Here is a 22,583-nt window from a genome sequence, read left to right as displayed (position 1 = left end):
AGAGGAGACGATGAGTGAAGAGTAAAAGAGGAGAAAGAAGACAGATGAATAACGAAAGAAAAAGAAGTGGTACAACAGTGGCGTTTAGAAGTTGACAAGATGGGAATACTGTGGCACAGAGAGTGTCTCATGGATCACATGAAAGGGACTTAAAAGTAGAAAACAATCTCATCTACGGATGGACTTCCTGACATGTCCTCAAACAAATCAACAGAGTGAAATGACAAAAGACAGAGGGACACAATGATCTTTCAAAGGGACGAATGTCTCTGTGGTCCTAATGGACTTTAATGGACGTTTGGTTCCAGACAGAGGGACAATTTGTTTTTCCACCTTGGTTGAACCTTTGGCAGAGGACAGGTGTAATAGTTTAATTATCGTTATATGTGTTGGTTGTCTCATGTGGCTTGGGTGATTAACTGCAACTGGGAAGCTTAATGAATCTTCTCTGCATTCTGGTTTCCAGTGTGAAGAACTCTGATTTATACAGTTGGCTGTGTGCTACATTTGGAGAGTTTATTCAAGGTTCGAGGTTCAAGGTTCAAGGCTTTTATTTGTTATATGTACATATAGCTACAGTATAGTTAAACAATCTTAGGTTGCAGGCTCCACCAACGTGTCTGAGGACATGCACTTTCCTTTTATTTCTCCACACTTGTCATGGTGACTTTGGAGGTAAGACCATGTGTAGCCTTTAAAATGTCTACAATTTCAGCAACCTTGCAACCCATGAAGTCCCACAAAAAGGCACACAGCTGACAGACTTCTGCTTGGAAGTCAGAAGGGACTTCATCAAGCATCTTGTCCCCCTCCCCTCCCCTCCCCTCCCTCTCTCGTGTCTCTTCTCTCTATAGCACCCACCGCCAATCTGTGACTAAAGCGCCATCTCTCAGGCTGCACACTTCAGGCTGCATTCACTCACTGGGTCTGCAGGCAGTAAAGAGCCACCTCTGAATTCATTTGACTCGTCTCCGCGCAACGCCGGACCTCTCTCTGCAGGAATCAGCAAATATATGCGGAAATCCAGGAACCGTGCATGTAAATATACAGCAGCCGGTATTCTCGGGGACACTTAGTAGTCCGAGAGGCGAGCAGCTGGCTAGTTTTTCGCCAAACATGCGGCCCAAAGAGACAAACACACAGGAGAAGGGGAGGAGATAGATAAATTGATTAATAAGGGGGGGAAAGCTCCGCGTCGATTTGTGTGGAAGCGCTTCAGCAAAAATCTGACCTCGACCTCCTCGAACGGTGGGAAACTGGTGGTTGAAATGGAGATGTCGAGATTTTCTATCACCTCGTCTCCCCCTCCAACACACATGCTGCTGTGGCTGATGATGATGTTTGCGTAGGAGTGCTTTATCTGAGAGCAGCGTTGGTGAAGCGGTCTCTCCTGTTCAAACAACTCCAGACAAGCAGTGGTGTGTGGCTGACGCGTCTTTCCGGAGGCATTGTAATTACTATTGGAGCGTTTTTTTCCTCATCTTTGGAATGCTTTTCGGGTGTCTTTCTGCGAGTTTGGAATTGGACAGAAAACGTTTTGCATGCGAATGAAAGGACTGGTGTGGAAAAGTAGTCCGACAGCAAAGAATAAGGACACATATACTATTTTACGTTGTTTTTTTTTAACTAGCAACTACACAGGATCAGCCAACCGGTTTGTTGTTGGACTAAAGTCGATTGACTTACTGGCACTTCAGCGTTTTTGCTGATTACTTTGCTGACATTTGGGCTTTTTTTGCTATTGGTTTCACTATTCAGTGACTGAAGTCGACACAATCTACAACCAGCAGAGGACGCGACCTGAGCTCCAGGGAGCCACCTCTACCCTAGATGTGACCCGGTGAATTCCTCTTATCTCTGCAGGTAAGAGTCCTCATCCTATAAGTAAATAAGATGTTCTTTTATTCTCCATACACTCTTTCCTATTTTGGATTTAACATTGGTTTCATAGCAAACCGGATACATCTTCTTGTTGAGTCATGCATACCATTTAGTAGTTAGTTTGGAAAGGAGATGAGATAGATGGATAGATGGATGGAGATGGGGAAGCAGAGTGCTACATCACTTTCTAATTTCAGCACCATGGACAGATCCACACTTGTCTTCTAGCAGGATGGGTAGCTTTTCTTATTCAAACCACAATATTTCTAATTCAGTATGGTCCATATACCCCCCTCTAAGTACAACAAATAGCAGAGTGTGTTTTCAGCAGCTTAAGCTGAACCATGGTACAGCTGTGGATATATATTACAGATATATATAAACAGAGGGATAGATGAGAGAGGGTAAAGGCAAAGGGAGAGGTTCAGTGATTATTTTGTATGACCGACTTGCTGGCTGGCCGGCTCACCACATGCTGACAAAACAGCATGGCTCGTGAGCCACTGCTACTGTCACCAACTGTTAGCCATGGTCACATCCAAACTGTTCGCTTCAGATATTTTTAGGCAGGGTGGAAATGCATCTCAAGCAGCATTAAAGCAGTGCAACACGAAAGCAGTCCACTGAATTCAGTTAAAATGCTGAAAATATTTCAGGCAAATGGATGCAAATGCAACCAACCGCCTACGCTGTGTTTCGGAAAACACTGTGCTGGATGAAGCTAACCAGCTTAACTGTGTAGCTGGGATAATTAAATCTAAGCTTATGGAGTGTTTAGATATTTTGTAAGAATATATTTGGTGGAACACAAGGGGAGAAGAAAGTTGGGCCCCAGATGCTTGTCTTAAAGGCAATTGGGGTTATTTTTAACATAAACTCTTATTCTGTTATAGTGAAGGAATGAACCATTATATTCTTGGGGATAACTTGCTAAGTATTTTAGGGGTGTAACTATACATTGATATGGATCAATGCACTGATTTAATGATCAATCATCCAATAGCATCAATGCAAAATATCAATACATTTCATAATCTTTAACAAACGCCTTTATTGTGAAATTCCCATAGCACATCTATGTCATCGTTTCCAGCCAAACGCATCTCCTTCGCACACATTCAAACAGGTTACATGAGAACGAGGGCATTTTATTGCGAAAAGACATAATTCTATGTTAAGTCAAATAAAAAGAGGGTCTTAACCCAAGTCTGAAAGAGAACTTCTTTGAAAATAACTTATAATACAGCCTCATTAGCTGTTGGAGTATCAAAATGCTTATGTACTGTTTCAGTCCAAAGTTCAGGCAATATTCTGATTACCGGAGGATGAATACTCTTCATTATTTTCTTCTCTGCTTGTGTATTGGCAGATGTGATTTGGAGTTATTGATTCCCACATTTCTGTTTACCTTAGCTAATCTCCCTAAATACTTTCCTCCTTCTCATTCATTGAAACGTTTAAGAAGAGTGCAGTAGATTTCAAGAATAAACCTGAATAAATAACTCCAGGAAACAATATGCCTCCACACAGGGCACGAAGGGTCACTGAGCATATGATTAGGATAGAAACCAATATGCTTTTGCTTTCCCATTCACCATATCTCAGTGCTCTCCAGCTTTATCATCAAAACACCAAATGAAGGAAAATGTGTTCAGTGTTTCCCCTAGGATGGAGTCATAGCAGCGGTGCTAAGGCACGTGGGCCCATCATAATGTGAGCGCGGAGCGCGTGGAATTGTTTAGTGTGTGCACGTGTGAAGTGCGCCCTACCAATTTGTTTCTATGTGTCTGCCAGTACAAGAAAGGCTCTTGAGGCCTAGTACCAGGGCCGGTTCTAGCCAATTTGCTGCCCTATGCGAGATTTTATATATAAATGAAAAATCTCTACAAAAGACAAATACACTACAAAAAACAGAAACGTATTGACATAGGTAATATACTATATATGCCCAAATGGCTTCAAATGTATTCAGTATCATGTTTGAATTTGGGGGTGGACGTCACATCCTCTAGGGGGGTCCGGGGGTATAGTAAAATGCTTCAATCTGGTGCACTTTGAGCACACAATTACTAGAGACCTGATCTAGGGGGTACAACTCTAAAACACCCATACCTGTATGAAAAAGATCAGTTTAAATTTTAATAATCAAATAAGTATATGAACATAACCAATAACCTACCATAGACAATAACAAATAAATGTAACTTTTTTTATTTTTGTTGTTCATTCATATCTTATTTTACCTAGTTAACATTTATTTATTCATGCATATATTTGTATCTCTCCAACGTTAAACGATATTTTTGGTTTACTGTCCTATAGTATACATTGGAATGATTTCAAACCTGTTTTTATTTATCCTAATAATTATAAAGGAGTGCCTTGGAAATATGTGTTTACATTAATTTGTGGTCAAAATGTTTGAGACCCACTGAGATAACTTAGACTAAAATTAACTATCTAAACACTCAGAGAGTCCTTTACCCCACTGAGCCTCTCAGTCTGACAGGAGAGCTCTCCTCCACCGTAGTTGTAGAAACATCTACTTCTTATATCCGTTAGCGCAGCTAGCACCAGATTCTAATAACAACAGCGCCGGTACCGGTGCGCCCTCTCTCTCTCTCCCTCGCTCGCTCTCACGCTCGCACTTTGGCTGTGAGCTGTGGGCGCCTTATAAGCCAACACCCCCCACTTTCATCACATACAGCGCCCATCGTACAGGGCAAATGAAAAGTGTAACCGGGTGAAAAGGGTGTTACATTGACTTAATTATGAATGTTGTTACATCAAGGCCAAAAATTAGGATGAGCGCCAACGGTCAAAACATTATTTTTTTTCCCTCCCAGAGCTGCCAGCGCAGTGCCCCCCCAGATCTGGCGCCCTAGGCGACCGCCTACTGTATGTCGGCCCTGCCCAGTATATACAGTGGCAATGCCTCAAGATTTAGCAAAAATACACCTTTATTGAACATACAGTAACACAAATACTACAAATCCACATAGCCAACAATCAAAAATGAAAAACGTATTATTATTTTATTATTTTATCCCATTATTATCCCATTACATTTTTTTTTGGGTACCTGGCTGGTGCCCCCTAGCAGCGGCGCGCATAGTTCAGCAGTGGCGCGCATAGTTCAGCAGCGGCGCTGCGCCGCCACTATTTGTATATAGGGGAAACACTGGTGTTGGTGCTATTCCTCAAGTAACAGAGAGGCTCTGAGAGGCTCTGAGGTGGTGTTCCCACATGTAACTAAGATGGTTACTGTAGGTTTTTCCTTTAATTTCCCGGGGGCAAAGAGAGTTGAAGGTTGCACACTTACTCAGATTGATACCTGTGACTCCTCTGCTGTATGACTCACTGAGCTACCATGAATTATGTTATGATGTTGGTGCTGATATTTTTCCAAATCACGTCAATGCTGCCTTTGTATTAGCACCACAGTGACTGGTTTTAAGCACTCAATATCATATTATATTGTAAATACCTGAGCTAATGGTAAAATGTTTATCAAACGCAGGTATTAAAATAGTACACTATACACATACAGGAGGTTAAATATGTGTTGAAGCCAATTTTGATTGTAAGGGAATCTTACAGCCATCTATTAAACTTGAAAAACTAAACATAAAGGTTTATAGACACTGTTTAAAGCACTGGATAGCGGTGGTTTGGAAATCTGGTTTTCCATCACCCCATAGCTAGATATATGCTGAATTCCACGCTGTAACATCACATGTACTTTCAGAAAGATTTGGCAACCCTATTTGACCTATATGCACACCCTGCCAACGCCTATATCAGATTTTTTGAAAAACAAAATGTTATCCGCATTATTTTTCTGAACTGGATTGTTTAGATTGCCTCTCTTAATTTTATATTGTATTCATTTATATTCTATATATTTGTTTAGTTAATTAAAATGTTGAATACTACCTAGTAAGGTCCTCTTTCAGTGTGTATTTAGGTGGGATGTGGTGGATGATTTAGATCCATGTTCATGTAAGATTACATATGTATTCTGTGCATTTAATGAAATCATATAATGTTTTCTATGTTCTGAAATATAATATATTTATATGAGGAATAACTGAATGCTAGTATAGGAATGACAACTGGGACTAAACTCATGTTGTGTACTGCGAAGAAAAATAAATTGAGACACAAACACATACTGTGCTCTTTGAGGGCGATAACAATGAAAGACAAGGCAGGGCTTATGTTCCCATGGCGACTTCCTCAGTGACCCTCGTAACAACCTCGGCCCCCTGGGAGATCAGTCATACTCCTGCATGCTCACACACACAAACACACACACTCACAAACACACACTCTGAAGCCCCCCTCTGAGCGTGGCCATGAGTGACTGTGTGTTTCTGGTCTGGTTGCTGCTGCTGCTGCTGCTGGTCTATCAGCCTCTCAGCCATTACAGCAGGAGGGAGACGAGGAGGAGGAGGAGGAGGAGAGAGAGTGAGAGGGAGAGAGAGAGGGAGTTGAAGGACAAGCAGATGAGTAGGATGGAAGAAACCACATTTCAAAGACAGATGGGTGATGAAAGAAGACGAAGAAGAGGGCTTGTAAAATAGGCAGCAGGGGAAGTAGAAGACAAGGAGGAGGGAGGGTTTAACAACTGGCAGAACCACCTAAGAGTGAATGCAATTACAATGGCAGCATGTCCACTGCCTTTTATTTCCTGGGCATTTAAAGTGTACTCACATATCAGCTTGATTACCTTTAAAATGCTCAACAGGGAGGCGAGTCATGATAGATCTGCTGTGGTGGAGATAAAGGGGAGAAGGGAGAAGTGGAGGGGATGGATTGAGACTGGGGGAAGGGAACATGGCTGCTCAATGATCATGTTAAACAGTCACCACCCGTTCCTTCCTTCCTCCACCCATCCCTCCTCCCCTCCCCCTCGGCCCCACACTCCGCTCTCCCCCTCAGCGGCTTCACCGTGACATGCTCACACATCACGCTCACGCACAGATGAGTTCCCACACCGAAACCGGCACGCATTCCAGGTGCAAGCACGCGCTTTGGTCAGCTGCCCTCATCCCCAAGAGTGATTGTAAAACTGAAGCTCATTGCAAAAGAGTAGAAGGGAGGTGGGAGAGGCGGGAAGACGAACAGGAAGAGGGTGAGGAGAAACAGCAGCAGAATAAAACAAATGATTGTTCTTCCCTTCATGTCCCTCATACTGTACATGGCAGCTTCATTAGCAAGGTTGTATGTGTGTTGCCATGCTAATTTGTCATGAATAGTATCAATACTTGTGTTAGTGAATATGACAAACAGTGGGGCTTTTTTTTCCAAGAACAGCTTACACAGCAAATTACACTTGCTGAGGTCAGGAGACACAAAGACATTACTCCACCATAAGGTCAAGCAAAGTGAGCAGTCAGAACATCAGGCAGTTTACAGAAAAACGGTATGCTCCGAAACATGGTAGAGGTTGATCATGGAAGTAACTCTGCAAAGACTAATGAAGTAATGTTCCAAAGGTGTAACAGTGTAATTATTTTAAGATTTGATTTCTAAAAATGTAAGGCAAATGTTGAAACTGGTGATTTAGGGTACACGCAGATCTCAGTATTTGATAGAAGTTAATACAATGTTCAAATAACTGTGGAATTATCACTAAGGTTCCAAAATAGAACTAACAAACTTAATCAAGGGCGTATGGCACTCTCAACTCTTTCCAGGACATGCCGGGGCCCTGCCTGCCTATAGCTTTGCCGATATCTGTGTTGATAGGTAATAGATTAAGAGTGGTGAATCATTTTAGAAACAGGAAGTGCTCAAACGTTTGTGTGAGTTTATCTAATTTAGCATTGATTCCATGTCAGCCACAGCTTGTTACAAAAAACATGACTGATAGTGTGTTTAACAAACTTAAACTAGCTTTATTAAATGTCAGGTCTTTGGCAGGAAAAACATTTTTAATCAATGATTTTATCACTGAGCACAATCTCGATTTTATGTTTTTAACAGAAACTTGGATTGAACAAAATAACAGTGCAGCTGTTCTTATCGAATCAACCCCTCCCAACTTTAGTTTTATGAGTCAGGAAAGAATGCATAAGAAAGGGGGTGGAGTTGCTATTCTGTTCAGTGATTCCCTTCAATGCAGGAAGACATCTTATGGGAACTTTGATTCTTTTGAATATGTGGCCCTTCAGCTGAAATGCTCCTCTCGAGCTCTGTTCCTAAATATCTATAGACCACCCAAATACTGTGCAAGCTTTTTTGATGACTTTACTGAACTGATGTCTATAGTGTGTATTGACTTTGACCGTCTAGTCATTGTTGGTGATTTTAACATCCATGTTGACAACCCCCAGGACAGAGGGGCAAAATAACTGTTTTGTGTTCTTGATAGCTATGGACTGACTCAGCATGTGACGGAGCCCACGCACAATAAGGGGCACACTCTAGACTTAATTATCTCAAAGGGTCTGAATATCTCTAAGGTTGTGGTGACTGATGTTGCACTCTCTGACCATTCCTGTGTTTTATTTGAGAGCTCTATTTCTGTTCACAAAAATGTTCAAAAAGAGATAACCACAAAGCGATATTTAACTGAAAATACTAGGGAAATGTTTACTCAGAATTTTTCTTCCACACTTGCCCCTGCTAACATCTCAGTAAATGAGCTAGTAGATCATTTTAATTAAAAATTAAAAATGTTATAGATGCCATTGCTCCAACTAAGGTAAAGGAAGTGTCTGGCAAGAAAATATCTCCATGGAGAAAGGCCATGACCGTGAAAACAGAAAAAAGAGAATGTCGAAAAGCTGAACGCAGGTGGCGAAAAACAAATCTCCAGGTTCACTTTGAAATCTATAAAGAGAGACTTGGCCTTTATAATTTGGAATTGAAAAACGCACGACAATCGTTCTTCTCTGACATCATTACCAAAAACAAAAACCACGCACGTGCCTTGTTTGCTACCGTCGACAGACTAATTAACCCCCCAGTGTCAGTAGCCTCTGAATTTCTATCCACCAGGGCATGCAATGATTTTGCCTCCTTTTTCACTGACAAAATTCAGAAAATCAGACAAGCAGTCAGTGTCTCTGCATCATGAACAGCAAATGTGTCTCTGTGTCCACCTAATAACAATTCAAGCACCATGACACAATTCCATCAGATTAATGATAAAGACCTAGAGGACATTATACAACTTCTGAAATCCTCCTCTTGCTGCCTTGATATTATTCCAACAGGATTTTTCAAAGATGTTTTGCCTTGCATAGCCTCAGATCTACTTCATATAGTAAACAAATCTCTTCACTCAGGTATTTTTCCACAGGCCCTGAAAACTGCAGTCATTAAACCGCTCTTAAAAAAGAATAATCTAGATGCTTCAGCAATGAACAATTACAGGCCCATATCAAACCTCCCATTTCTAGGTAAGATCATTGAAAAAGTTGTTTTTCAACAGTTGAGTAATTTCTTGCATTTAAATAACTGTTTCGATGTGTTCCAGTCAGGCTTTCGTCCAAACCACAGCACTGAGACTGCTCTTGTAAAGGTCTTTAATGACATCCACTTAAACACAGACAGTAGTAGAACTTCAGTGTTAGTATTATTAGATCTCAGTGCTGCGTTTGACACTGTTGACGACAGCATATTACTAGACCGACTGGAAAACTGGGTGGGACTTTCAGAAACAGTTCTAAATTGGTTTGAATCCTACCTAAAGGACAGAAACAACTTTGTTTCTATAGGTACATACACATCTGAGTTGACAAATATGACATGTGGGGTTCCTCAAGGCTCCATCTTGGGGCCTCTTCTCTTTAACATCTACATGCTACCACTGGCTCAGATAATGAAAAACAACAAAATAAGTTACCATAGCTATGCAGATGACACACAAATCTACGTAACAATTTCACCAGGAGACTATGCTCCAATTCAAACACTGAGTAAGTGCATTGAACAAATCAATGACTGGATGTGTCAGAACTTTCTCCAATTAAACAAAGATAAAACTGAGGTAATGTTTTTTGGAGCAAAGTCAGAACGTATAAAAGTGAGCGCTGAGCTTCAGTCTGCAATGTTCAAAACAACAGATAAAGCCATAAATCTAGGTGTAGTCATGGACTCTGACCTGAGTTTCAACAGTCACACTAAAACAGTTACTAAATCAGCCTACTATCACCTAAAGAATATATCTAGGATTAAAATTCTAATGTCACAGCAGGATTTGGAAAAACTTGTCCATGCTTTTATCTTCAGTAGACTCGACTACTGCAATGGTGTCTTCACAGGTCTCACTAAAAAATCTATTAGGAAGCTGCAGCTGATTCAGAACGCCGCTGCTCGAGTCCTCACTAACACTAAGAAAGTGGATCACATCACTCCTGTTCTGAAGTCTTTACACTGGCTTCCTGTGTGTCAAAGAATAGATTTCAAAATACTGCTGCTGGTTTATAAAGCACTGAATGGTGTAGGCCCAAATTACATTTCTGACCTCCTGCTAAATTATGAACCATCCAGATCTCTCAGGTCTTCAGGGACTGGTCAGCTTTCTGTCCCCAGAGTCAGAACTAAACATGGAGAAGCAGCGTTCAGTTATTATGCTCCAAATATCTGGAACAAACTCCCAGAAACCTGCAGGTCCGCTGCAACTCTGACTACTTTTAAATCCAGGCTGAAGACTTTTCTTTTTGTCGCTGCTTTTAATTGAACTATTCATATCTTAGACTGCACTGTAACTTTTATCCTTGTACTTTTTCTTTTAATGTTTTAAATTTAAACGTAATTAATTTCTCCATGACATTTATGAGAGGGACTGCTCGAAAGTAGGATATTTGGGATATCCATCGTAGCCAGGGTTTACGATCAGTTTTTAGGTGAGTTGTACTGAGGAACAAGTATCACAGCACCGACGGGTGAAAAATAGTGTTTTGGTAACACGGGGTGTTCAGGTAACACTTAAAGACTTTGTTATGGAACGCAAAGCAGAGTAGGGGGCTAGTACACCCTCCTGAGGGTCCGATTGTGGATGTCATGCGAGCATAACATGGTGAAAACAATCAGTCTAAATTAACAATCGGGACGGAAATGTTCGGATTTCCAAAGGGAGGTTCTGTGAATAAATTAAAAATCAAGAACCGAAATAATTGAACTATTCATATCTTAGACTGCACTGTAACTTTTGTCTTTTAATGTTAATTTTATTAGCTTTTCTTTTTAATGACTGATTTTAAATGCCATTTTCTTAATGTCTTTCATTTTTTGTTTTTGTTTTAATGTTTCTTTTCTTATCTTTTACTGTTTTTAAATGCCTTTGTCTGAATGTCTTTCATTTTTGTAAAGCACCTTGAATTGCCTGGTGCTGAAAGGTGCTATATAAATAAACTTGCCTTGCCTTGCCTTGCCTTGCCTAATGAAAAGTGTAATTTTCCCTTTAATCTGGCTTGCTATATATAAAGGCAGATGGCACACTACTCAGACCAAGTTTAATTTGCATTTTGTCTTTATGAGTATAACCTACGATATTGGGTACTTTTCAAAGAAGCCTAGGGGCCTTCTCATTACGAACTTTATGATCCAAAGCCTACTCACTCATTATGAGAATAGCCAAGTTTAGCTGCATAATGTTAAATCTGAGACTAAAAAAGTTGCACACGTCGACGACACGGTCCTTTTAGAAAGTGATGAAGCGAAAATACATTTAGGAACAAGCAAGCTCAGCAAGGTCGTGACTGACTCCGCCATAAGAGTTGATCACAACAGAAATGCACATGAGACGAGAGATTCTCATTCATAAATTCCTGTCTTTTCAATATGTTGTATCTTATTATGCATTACTGCACTTCTGCCTGACTGAAATGTGCTTTATTTTTGTACCAGCTTAGAGATTAGCATACAGTGAGTGAGCGCTGGGGAAAAGTTGGTTGAAGTACAAAAAGGATAGAACTTTTAAGAGTAAACCACCCACTCAAAAAACAGAAAAGACGGTGGTTAAATGTCAGTCTGTAATAGCCCTGTCGCCATAGTAACTGGAGACCTGATTTTAAACAGCACTGACCATTAGCACTAACACTAGCAATCTTCCTTTTAATTTCCTTCGACCACCTTTACATATATTCGAGGGCGTCTATCCTGTCACAAAGTGTCCTCTGATGCCTTTTCTTCTTTATTTGTTCTCCGCATTATCACTCATTTAATTCTTCTCTCGCCCTCTACCTTTTTTCCTCTGTTTACTCCACTTATCACTCCCACTCATGCTGTCTCCTTCAATCTGTACCATCTTCCCTACCTCCTTCGTGTCACCATGCATTGCTCCTGCCTCCTTTAGACCTCTGAAGACACACAGTAGCTACACATGTGTATCTTTACAATACTGGAGATGTAATGCTTTCAATATTTAAGTGTCTTGTTTCTTACTCTGACTTTTTCTTTATGTTACTGCATATCATTATACATGATGTATATGTTTCTCTTCTTAGGGGATTCAAATGTAAAACAGAAATAAAAGCAGACAGGAGCTCTGTAGGGTTTCATATATATTGCACATTTCTGTAAACTGATTTCACACTGCAATTGTGTCAAGTCAAATAACATGGACAGTACAGTATTTTAAACCTTGCTATTGAACTTTTGAACACAAATCAAATGTTGTTTCCTCAGGTTTGGACGTTCTAGCGTTAGTTACAGAAAGGATGATATTTTTGTGCCAGTTTTTGTGGGTATTGTTTTGTTTTTCAGTGCATTTTGTCATATGCCACAGTTGTGTGATTATTTCATCAGTGCAGCAGACGCGTAGTAACGTCTGACTGTTCTGAGACTTTTGTCAGTTGAGTGACTTCTTGTGAATACCATGTTTGCTTGACACGCTGCGCTTAAAACACAAAGTGACGCACAGCAGGATCTATCAATCTCTTGAATCAGAGGCGCTGTCTTTGCTTGTGAGTGGCACTGCTGCTCAAAGTGATTTTCAAAACCGAGTGCTGCCCGTGCTCCCTGAGGAAGTGTACATCAGCTGGACAGACAGAGAGAACAAGTGGTGGAGAACAGAGAGGCCGACAGAGACAGCAGAGCAAATGGGAGGAGAGGCTAAACAGACAGAGAAAGGGATCAAGGAAAAGAGACAACAAGACAGAAAGTGGAGATAAAGAGAGGCAGTGAATGCAAACGCAAGGTAAAGACGACAAAAAGTGAATGACGTGTCTGGCAGGGTGCCAAGGGTGTTATCTTTGCTGGGTTGACAGGTTCTAAATTCGGAGTGTTTACTACAGTTTTGAATGTAGACTACTACTGTTAAATAACTCTAAAGGAATACAGAGATGTGCCTTTGTGCACGTTCCGTATAGAAAGACAACTGCTGTCACAAAGTGAAACTGCCCTGTCACTTTCATATAGTGAGGCAACATGTGTCCTCTGGAATATGCAAAAACATACTCATAAAAAACAATGACATTGCGGTAGATTTTTTTATGGAAATGATTTGATCCCAACTTGATCCTTTGTTCTGAAGCCAAATTGGTCCAGATGTCATCAGAGTTTATATAGGCATCTTTGCTGGACAGATTAATAAGCTAGACACATCTTCAAACAAAGTCATACATGTTAAAATGCCTTTAAGCATCTCACATTATTTCATTCACAGTTTTAATATTTGGCTGCATATTGGAGACATATGGAGATGTTTTAAAACACAATATAACCAGTCAACCTGGATGGATTAATCAAACTGGTTCCTAGGGGTCAAGGGGCCTGAATAACAAAATATCCCATGCACCCTAAAATAACAGCAAAGAGATGCTTGACACCTATAAACATCACAAAGACACCAAAAGCATATACATAACAACCCAAAATAAGACACAAACTACATCTCTGAAAGGTCCCAATGTGTTTACTTTGATGGGCTGTCTTCTGAGTGGTTGAACATTGCAAATGGTGTTCCCCAAGGTTCTGTTTTAGGTCCACTTTTATTCATCATTTATCAACAGTTTAGGTAAAAATGTGGATGAAGCTACTTTACATTTGTATGCAGATGATACCGTGATGTACTGTGCAGGTCCCTCCATTAAGGAGAATGGTGTTAAATTACAGGCTGTTTTTAACATTATTCAGACTCAGCTCTCTGAACTAAAGCTTCTTTTAAATGTTGAGAAAACCAAGGTAATGCTCTTTTCTAAAGCTAAAAAGACACCAGAGCCTGTTTTAGATATTGTAACTACGCAAGGAATAAAACTTGAAGTGGTTACCTGTTACAAATACCTAGGTATCTGGCTTGATGATTGTCTCACTTTTAAACTTCATGTCAATAACCTGCTTAGAAAACTGAGGGTTAGGCTAGGTTTCTTTTACAGGAACAAGTCCTGTTTCTCGCTTGAGGCCAGGAAAAGGCTAGTCACTGTGACCTTTTTACCTGTGCTGGACTATGGGGATCTGGTCTATATGAATGCACCTGCCAATTGCCTGGTCAAGTTAGATGCTGCGTATCACAGCGCACTGAGATTTGTGACAAACTGTAAAGCATGAACCCATCACTGTACCCTGTATGCAAGGGCTGGTTTGCCTTCACTAACTGCACGGAGGCTCAGTCACTGGTACATTTTTATATACAAAGCCATGTTAGGGAAACTTCCATCTTATATCTGCTCCCTGATCTCACGGAAAATTGTAAGTGGCTACTGCCTGAGATCGAATGCTGTGGTTTTATTAAATGTGCCAACTGCTAGGACTGTCTTAGGGAAGACAGCTTCTAGATGCGCAGCTCCTCTGTCTTGGAATAGTCTGCAAATTAAATGTAAACTGAACAATCTGGTGCCACTAAATGTTTTTAAAGCTCGGTTGGATGTTAGTCAATCGGAAGCTATTGGTACCTGTTTATGTGGATAATTATGTAAATGATGCTGTATGATGTCCTTTTGTTGTTCTATTTATGTTTTTATGTTTCATGTGGAACTACTTGAGCAGGTCTCCCTTGAAAAAGAGATCAATGATCTCAATGGGATTTATCTGTATAAATAAAGGTTTGAAATGAAATGAACCACACAGAAATGTAAAAGGACTCAAAATAAATGCTGGACAATCATAGAAATGGACAATGACTGCAGAACAACCGAAAAACCACTGCAAGGAGATGCAACACCTCTACAGAAGGACACAAAATGACTGAAATTATACTTTTTAGAAAGTACTGTCTTGTTTTATGGAGACACGGTGGGAGGAATCTGACATATTGTTACCTAAGGGCCCATTGTCTCACAATATGTACATGTCAGTCAAACTAAAACTAACTAAGCTATGCCCTTCTGAGGGATACAATGACATGTGCCATGCTGTTGCTTGGGGAGAGAAGGCAAAGTGAGGAAAAAGTCTATAATTAGAATGATATCATTGTCAAGTGTCAAGGAGCAAATGTAATTAAATGGTGTCTTATCTAATTCAGGGAAGGGAAAAGGAATTAAATTCATTTGAGGGCAGTGTATTACCCTGAACAGAGCCTGTAGCCAGAGGGTGTGTGTGTGTGTGTGTGTGTGTGTGTGTGTGTGTGTGTGTGTGTGTGTGTGTGTGTGTGTGTGTGTGTGTGTGTGTGTGTGTGTGTGTGTGTGTGTGTGTGTGTGTGTGTGTGTGTGTGTGTGTGTGTGTGTGTGTGTGTGTGTGTGTGTGTGTGTGGTGTTCGTAATATTACACTTTCACGTTTTGCAATAATGTATTAACTTAGGGACCGACTCGGGATAGAACTGTCTGCTTTTTCGCACCATGAGGTCCAAACGTAGCTTTGAGTGTCACAACAGACTGTCTCCTCTTTCACTGCAACTTTTCTTGATTGACACTGAACTTATAAATCGGGAGTGAGCCAGCAGCTACTGTTATGATCCTGTTTAAAGTTGTGTGCACACTACACACAAACAAACATGGGGAGGTTATTTGTGACGAGTGAGCGGAAGGTGCTGAGAATTTCATTATTGTTATTGTTATTATTCAATATGAAAGAGCGCACAGAGTTTGCATAAATCTCTCTCGACTGACTAATATTCTGTGGTAACAGCAGTTTATTTCTGAGGGGCCGTGAGACTGGAGATGCTGTCGAGTTGTATCGCCGCTCTTGTCTGTTATATTTATGCAGCGCTAAGCAGAAACAGTAACTTCTACTCATGCTTTTAGAGGGAAGTTGCTGGAAGTAAGTGTGTGTTTTAGAGTGGGGAAGAGATGTTGGAATAGTGTGCTCTATAAGGCATTAATATTTGCTTTCCCACTTAACAATTGTATGTATTCACACCAAGAAACACACACAGTATGTACACTTTCCTCCACTATGCTGTAAATCAGACAGCGGCCAGTTTTACTCATGTGTTAGTTTTAATTATGCTCGATTACTGTGTGTATCTAATGGCCTTGATGCACCAAGCTGACATTCATCCATCTGGTGGCGCTGGGCCATTATTGAGCCTCCGTAGCAGACCACTGTAGCATGTGGTTTTTGTTATGTGTCCAGAACTGCTGGCACATGTCATGACTCATCAGTGCCATTCTGTAAACAGACCTAACTGGAATATAATATGTTTGGTTCTAACACCTGTTGCAGGCTTTTGTCAGGATTACTGGTTTTTCTTCATTACTGGATATATTCAGAAGCTCACAAACAATGTACAGACTCATTTATTTATCACTTTTGACCTATTATACATTTTTGGTCATGTCCCTCTGCCTTGCTTTTTTTCTCATTTCATTTTGCTGTGTTCCGGATGTTCTTGGCTGTTTTTCTTTCCCTCATGCTGCCGCTGCCTCCAGCTGTCACTCCTCTGGCTCTTCTCCCATGAGTCTCCGTTCTGTAAATCACTAGTTTCACAAGTTTTCTACTTAGTTTTGTTTGTCATAGAACTTTTTTTTCAGTTCATGAAAGTGAATTCTAAAATGTTTGTAGTTATGTCCCCGCTGATCTATTTCACAAATGACTTAACCACTTTTTATATACTGTCTATGATCTAGAACCAGTCTGAATGCTCTCAAAAAAAGGATTTAAGTGATACAATTAGCTTATTATGTCAGGCCAAAAGTAAAGATTAAGGTCTACAGTAACTGTCACTGAATTAAAAAAACCTTAATCACTTTTTAAGTCCACCTGTTATCATGACAAGAGCTGAAGTGCTCTAAGGACACATTTTTACTGCTCGCAAAACTCAGTTTCAGGGCCCTTCAATCCATCAGCTGTGAAGTTCAAAGCACTGTAATATCTCTGAGCTAACTTTAGCTCCTGCTGGTTCCAAGATTATAGCCTGTCACACCCAGGCTAGTGGTATTATTTTCACAGCAGAGGGTAGAGCATTGCATGGCGGAGGGGAGGAGGAGGAAGTGCAGTGGCAGTGATTATATGCAATTATTATAAAAAAGTGAAAGCCCATTCCTTCAACCATTCATGGCAAAAGACAAATTTGGAAGAAGATGCTCACATAATGACAGATAGATAGATGACATTCTTTAAAAATATTTCTTTGTTGGATTTGTATATAGTTCAAAGTGAAAGGCATTGTTTGAAACTGCAGTAAAATAAGTTTGTCTGCTGCAACATGACACACACCATACACAATTTGAACTTATGAACGCTTTTTTGACACTGACATGTTGCACTCTGAATCTCGTTGTACTCTGTGTATAATGACAATAAAAGGCTTTAAATTAACTTAGAGCCTTTATCTGAGCACAGAATCAAAGAAAGTGTCCTCCAAATGAGCCAATTACAGTACTCGACTGTGACACAATACATGTTCCATTATGTTTCTGTACACATTATCAAAGCTGACTGCTTCCCGCCACAGGCTCGAGTAAATACAGGTGACAGCTTTATTAGATCCCTTTTGGATTAAGCATGGTAAAGTTCACTGGTCAAAAGATATTTGTAGCAATAAGGAGAGGAGAGGTTGATCTAAAGGAGAATTGCTTTGAGAGAACCATATTTTTTCCCTGAAACATGGAAATGGGAACATAATTAGTTTTGCCTTTGTGGTCATTTCTTGCTTCAAGGTTTAATTTAAAAACTGCGACAAAACCCTGTCTTCATGTTGAGCAACATTACAGGTGCTTCGTTATCTACAATTTGGCCACATTATAGCGCCACAACATTCTCAGATAATCCTAAAAATGTATTGGGACTCCAGAGGAAATCCTTGAAAACCATTGTCTAAAAATACAGTATGTGTTGCACAAGGAAGGGCATGCTTCGTCATTTCCAGTGCATGCACACCGCGTGTAATGTTACATTACATCAGCATGCAATCTGAACTGGAACAGCTACTAAGCAAGGTCATTCAGATGGATGAGAGACATTTAGCAAGCTATGTAATTAAATGAAGAGACCCCCAGGTCACCATTAGGTCTCTCAAACGCCCTCATGGTGCTCTATTCCTACAAGCCGAGAGCAATCTCTATGATATATCATCCACAGAGGGGCACTTATAAAAGAAATAGTTTTCTGGGCAATGCAGTGGGACTCATGAGAGGAATACAAACTATTTCTGGTTTCCAATTATCGTTGCATATAAGGAATAGTTCCTTTTTTAATTCTCCCACAACCCCCAAATCTCCCTCTATCTCCCCACTGCCTTCTGGATTTCCCTGGTACCTGATTCAAGGTCAGAGTTCGGCCAGGCTTGTCAGTGTCTTTCAGCGGAGGGATGAGGTTCGAGTTCAGGGACACAAAGACACATTTTTGTACTGCCTGGTGAAATGTTACGCTGGAACAGGGTGAGCCAGGATCCTGAGAGGGAGAATCAAGTAATGCAGCAGTCAGGGTCAGTGCAGCCAGACGGGGAAATATTGTGACAAGGCTTAAAGAGGAAGTTGGGGATATATTACTACTTGTATTATGGCTTAATGGAGATAAAAAAATAAATTAATAAACATCCAGTCAAATCAATTTTGCACCTTTTCATCATCGCTTAAACTCACTTTCATTCAGCTAAATTATTCATAATGTTAATGTTTAGTGAACTTATCGTCTTCCTCATGGGGGAACATTTGAACATGTAGGCTTCAGTATCATTTGAATTCTAACTTGTATTGACACAGTGACATTTCATGCATTTTCAATGCAGCCTCAAAAGGGCTTTTTAAACAAACCAATTCAATTTGAATTCAAACATTAATTGCAATTTCCCTTTATAGAGGATTAAAGATGTACCTCTACAGAATATGTTTTTGCTTGTGAAAACCCCTTTCTCTAGACACACACTATACTAAAATATATGAACATTTCTATTGTTCAGGTGTTACAATTGACTCAAATTCAATTAATTGACATACTATACAATCTTTCTATATTTGTCTTCGCAACTGCAAAATTACCCGTTTTTGAAAGTGACTGTTTATTTATTCTAACAAAAAGGCATTGCATTCAATTTGAAAAACTCTTGAAGGGATAGTTTAACATTTTTACAAGTACACATATGTGTTTTCTTTCAGAGTGATAAATAAGACGATTGATAGGCTACAACGCCTACAGTAGTTAGCTTAGCATAAATACTGGTGCTATGCAAAAATGTGAACTTTAGAGAAAGCTGGGCTAGCCATTTCTTCCTGTTTCCAGCCTTAATGCTAAGCTAACTGTCTCTTGGCTGTGGTTCCACATGTAACTCACAAACACTAAAATCTAGTCTCAGCTAACTCATAGCGAGAAAGTAAAAAAAAAGAAAAAGTTGAAGCAATCCAGCTATACAGCAGGACAGGTTGTGCTCCAAAGGAAAAGTAATGAAGTGTACAAAGTGGATCTCAGTGGCGCTTCATTATCTTAATGATGGTGCATCACACATCAATGTAATGTATGTGAACGTAGATGTGATGAATGTTGCATTAATAATTGCATTCATTTTCTTCCGATAAGATGATTCATACTGAAGGTGAAAGCTGTAACTACTAGTTGAATGCTTGCTGATTGCTAAGTTTATAAGAGGGTAGACGCCGACTCATCGACGACAGAGAGCTATAATCAGACAGATTATGTCACAAAGAAAGGTTCATTGTGTCTTTCTTTTCATTATCAAATCAGAGCTCTGTTATCTAAGACCTTTTTGTGACATGAAAACGCCTGGCATAGGAACTTTAGCGCTCAGATGTATGTCAGTAATTAAACATTTTCAAACATGTGTCAGAGAACCATGCACTGTGTTCTTTGGACATGGCTGAAAATACATGACGGAAATCACTCTTTGACAGCTACAGCTGTAATAGGGCTCATCCCATTGTTCTCGGGCGTGTTATTGTCTCTTGTGTATGACTCGAATACACCACCTACTGTGTACTTCTCCCCCATTCCACTGAAAGCCTGTCAACAGCCATTATTCCTAGCAAGACCTCTGCTGTGATCCCTGCCATGTTTTATCAAAGCATGGCAATTTTTTCCAAAGCCCACTGTCTGAGCATGTTAGCTAGTGCTACAATTATTACATGTGATTTTGAGTGTTTGTGTGTGGGTGTGCCTGCTGCTATTCTCCTCTTTGCCCCTAACCTCTTGTCACTCGTGGGGACGAATACCAAAAAAAGAAGCTGAGCAGGCAAGTATGCCTTTCACCAGTACTATTTCACAATGTGTGGATGTGTGTGTGTGTGTGTGTGTGTGTGTGTGTGTGTGTGTGTGTGTGTGTGTGTGTGTGTGTGTGTGTGTGTGTGTGTGTGTGTGTGTGTGTGTGTGTGTGTGTGTGTGTGTGTGTGTGGTGTGTGTGTGTGTGTGTGTGTGTGTGTGTGTGTGTGTGTGTGTGTGTGTGTGTGTGTGTGTGTGTGTGTGTGTGTGTGTGTGTGTGTGTGTGTGTGTGTGTGTGTGTGTGTGTGTGTGTGTGTGTGTGTGTGTGTGTGTGTGTGTGTGTGTAGGGTTAAATAATTAACAGTGTTCATCGCCTCACTGCAACACATCCCTCACACACTGCTCTGATTAAGGGTGCCCCAGGAGATACACACTACCTGCACAAAAAACGAATGTGTGCGTGTTGCATGTGCGTGCATGCATTCGTGCATCCTCTATAGTAGTTTTTTATTGTAAAACATACACATCCTATACATATTTAATAGTATTCTGCATCATGACTGGTTTTGTGAAATCCTGGCAAAATCTCTGCATTGTGTGTGTGTGTGTGTGTGTGTGTGTGTGTGTGTGTGTGTGTGTGTGTGTGTGTGTGTGTGTGTGTGTGTGTGTGTGTGTGTGTGTGTGTGTGTGTGTGTGTGTGTGTGTGTGTGTGTGTGTGTGTGTGTGTGTGTGTGTGTGTGTGTGTGTGTGTGTGTGTGTGTGTGTGTGTGTGTGTGTGTGTGTGTGTGTGTGTGTGTGTGTGTGTGTGTGTGCGTGCGTGCGTGCGTGCGTGCGTGCGTGCATGTGTGCGTCCATACAAGATGTGTACTGTATCAGAGTGGCTAAGAGGCATCTCGACCTATAAGAGTCAATTGCAGAATTTAAATAAAGCTTTCTTTATTATATCAATGAAGCGGGGTGTACAATAGATCATTGCTTTAACCACTGCAATCAAGGACAATCTTTTAGTCAACTCTTGTTTACCAAACAGGCAAAGTGGGCAACCGCCTTGGGGCCCCAGACCCTTATGGGCCGCAGACGTCTTGGGTTAACTACACGGATGTCAATTGGTTTTGGTGGTTTGCAAACTTGTAAGTTATTGGCACCAGTGAAAGTGAAAAAACAATATGGATCTTTAAACATGACGTGACACATTATATTGTGTAGAAAAGTCACATTTATATCTCTGCTCAGTTCTATACACTCAGGTTTGAACCTTCTTGATGTTTAGCTTATGGGGACTTACATTAGCTTATGTTATTAAACTTTACTTTTATATATCTGTGTTATGTGATAACTTTATGACTCTACTACTTGTATTTAGATTGTTCTGTGGTTACCGCCTGTGGCCACAAGGGTTGCTGCTCAGCAAATTCTACATTGGCTTTAACGTAGACAGATGTTGTGGCAAGGTGGCACAATGTTTCAAGTTTAAGACCTTTCACTATAACAGCCATATAGTGAATACTCCAAATAAAGTTGGTTTTAATTGAATTCCTACAAACTATTACTGGGTCAGGTTCTGTTGGTATCGTCATCTCTTGGCAAACGATGATAAAGTGCTTGGGTAGTTTGAGAATGTATTCGAAAATAGTTGCGACTGTAGTTTCTGTAGTTTATTTGTATACTGCTTTAAAATAAAAAGTATTACTTGATTTGATCAAATGTATGTATTAATAAATGGGCAATTTACAGTATTTAGCAAACCTGATAAAAGAGCAACACTATAAATTAATACAAAATATGTGTGTGTGTTTGGCGCTATTGTTATTATCTATTATTATCTAGAAATGATATGTTGTTTTCTATTAAATGAACACATTGCCTGAATGCACAAGTGGGTCATGGTACTTAGTATACCATAAACATACCATATTTTTTAAAGCCGAATAGATTTTATGGCTGCATGGGGCTGTATAACAAGCTGTAAATACAATATTGACATATTATCATTTGATATACATTCGGTGGACAAAGAGGAATAGTCATTTAGACATTGAGTCATTGAGAATAATATTTGGAGGGAAATATCTGGCTTCTTAGCTGGTTAAAGCTTCTCTTTAATCACCAGCTATTGGTAATATCTCTCTGCTGTTTGCTGCTGAGCAGGTGGAAGAAACTGCCTGCAGCAATCAGAAACAACAGTGATAAGTAAAGAGTGAACCAAAACAATAGATTA

General features: G+C 40.2%; 1 protein-coding gene across 1 annotated transcript in view; it reads left to right on the top strand.

Moving 5' to 3' along the window:
• The first annotated feature begins 892 nt into the window (after nt 1–892).
• Nucleotides 893–22,583, top strand: part of fam163ba (family with sequence similarity 163 member B, genome duplicate a) — a 34,461-nt gene continuing 12,770 nt past the window's right edge. The window contains exon 1 of the mRNA XM_034095362.2: nt 893–1,863. The gene's annotated coding sequence lies outside the window, so the exon portion shown is untranslated. The remainder of the gene's footprint in view (nt 1,864–22,583) is intronic.

This window comes from Pseudochaenichthys georgianus, chromosome 12, assembly GCF_902827115.2.
Source record: "Pseudochaenichthys georgianus chromosome 12, fPseGeo1.2, whole genome shotgun sequence".
Classification (NCBI taxonomy): domain Eukaryota; kingdom Metazoa; phylum Chordata; class Actinopteri; order Perciformes; family Channichthyidae; genus Pseudochaenichthys; species Pseudochaenichthys georgianus.
The sequence above is the reverse complement of the archived record's forward strand: the minus strand, read 5'-3'. Positions and strand labels throughout refer to the sequence as shown.